Consider the following 2,326-nt stretch of genomic DNA (forward strand, 5'->3'; position numbering starts at 1 on the left):
GTTCACCAGAGTGCCCCAAGGGATGACGAGGTCGAATGGTCATAAACTACTACGAGACCGTTTCAGGCTGGACATAAGGAAGAATTTCTTTACTGTCTGAGCCCCAAGGTCTGGAACAGCCTGCCATCAGAGGTGGTTCAAGCACCTACATTGAACACCTTCAAGAGCAAATCGGATGCTTTTCTTGCTGGGATCCTATGACCCCAGTTGACTTCCTGCCCTTTGGCCGGGGGACTGGACTCGATGATCTTCCAAAGTCCCTTCCAGCCCTAATGTCCATGAAATCTATGAAATGTGCTGCCAATTTCCAAATCCAGGCTCCTCCAAAAAGTAATTTCCAATATCCTGTGATACACGCTACCCACCAGCAGTTTCCAGTTTCACCCTCTGGTCTCAGTCTAGTCATCAACACTTTTTGATTCCTCACAGAACTGCGAGTCCTCAGGTAGTCCAAATTAGCTTCCCCTAATTTTAGCATAATTCACTATCCATGAGAAATGGACTGTCTAGACCTTTTCCAGTCACAGCCACAAAATTCTGGGAGCCATTTCTACTTATACTTGTATTACTAGGAAGGATACAGAGATTAGTTATGTTAGTCCGAAGTCAGATAGAAGGTAGGGAAGAGTGTTACCTTGGAGACTGACAAGGTCTTATACCTCTGAACTGATTAGTCTTTAAGGTGCCATCCTGTCCTACCTTCTGGGGGAGGATATGTGAACTAAACTTCTCCATCTCAGATTGGTTGCTTTTCTTTTCTCAAACTGCACGCTCCTTTTATTCTTTTTTCCCCTTTCTGCCCTCCAGGAGGTTGTCTTTACTTTTTATTTTCCTCACTTTACCAACACACAAGAAAGGAAGTACTTACTGAGCATGTCTATACATGCATTTACATTGGCTTAAATTTACTACACAGTAAATTACCGTGCAGTAAGTGGGAATAGGCTGCCATCTACATGTGCAGGTGTTAAAGTGCATTAACCCTGTGTGTGGACTGACTTGGAACTAACTTACTGCTACTGCACAGTAAGGCATCTACATACGTGTTACTGTGCAGCAACTAATTGGGCATAAATTTGATACCTACATGATGCAGGGATGAAATTTACACTCAAGTTGGTGTAATTCAGTATACTTGCTGCACAGTACAGGCATGCATGTGTAGACGCATGCCCATGCTGTGCAGTAATTTCAGTTACTGTGCAGTAAATGTGCATGTGTAGATATGCCCACTGTTTCCGTTTCCTGTTACTCTTTTTTCACCATTACTTATCTTTCTGGTTCTGCTTTCGATTTAACTGCAACTTCCCTTTCCTTTACAATCTTTAATATCCTGCTGATGCTCTCAATCCAAAGGAAATAAAATTAATTTTTGGTGTGGTTCTACTGCTCCTACTTTGCATAGGCAGAAATATTAGCAAGGGTAGAATGTGATTACCTGAGTTTCAGAACAATAAAGGACAACTTATGTTGCTACTTCTTGAATCCACGGACAAGGGGGCTCTATGTAAAAAAGAACACAGGACAAAGGTCTTTTTTCTGGGATATCAATCTATTCAATATTAATGGTACAAACTCATACACTGTTCAAAATCATGTTTGAATGACAATGCACGATCCTTTGTATAATTATCACCAAATTAAGGGATAAAGTATGGCCTGCATTGAAATGATAAACATGTTCATAGAATCAATGAGTCGGAAGGGACCTAGACAGATCATCTAGTCCAACTCCCTGCCATGGGCAGGAAGGAGCACTGGGGGTGGCAGGGGTCATAAGACCTATCCAAACTCCTCTTGAAGATTTCCAGGGAAGGTGAGAGCACCACCTCTCTGGGAAGCCTATCCCAGGCTCTGGCCACCCTTACCGTGAAGTAGTTCTTCCTAATATCTAACTGAAACCTATCCTCCCTCAGCTTGTGGCCATTGTTCCTGGTGACTCCAAGGGGAGCCCTGGTAAACAAACTTTCTCCGAGTCCCTGATGCTGGCCCCAGATAAAGTTGTAGGCAGCCACAAGATCCCCCCTCAGTCTCCTCTTGCGGAGACTGAAGACATTCAGGTCTCTCAGCCTTTCCTCATAGGAGGCCCTCAACCATATGAGTGGCCCTCCTCTGGACCCTCTCCAGGTTCTACACATCCTTCTTGAAGTGCGGTGCCCAGAACTGGACACAGTACTCTAGCTGTGGCCTGACCAGTGCCGCATAGAGGGGGAGCAAGACCTCTCTGGACCTGTTAGTGATGCCCCTGTTGATGCATGACAGGGTGCGGTTGTATCTGCCTATTGCTTCATCGCAGTAGTGACTCATATTCATCCTGGAGTCAATC

This window comes from Crocodylus porosus, unplaced genomic scaffold (genome assembly GCF_001723895.1).
Source record: "Crocodylus porosus isolate Cpor-Errol unplaced genomic scaffold, CroPor_comp1, whole genome shotgun sequence".
NCBI lineage: Eukaryota > Metazoa > Chordata > Crocodylia > Crocodylidae > Crocodylus > Crocodylus porosus.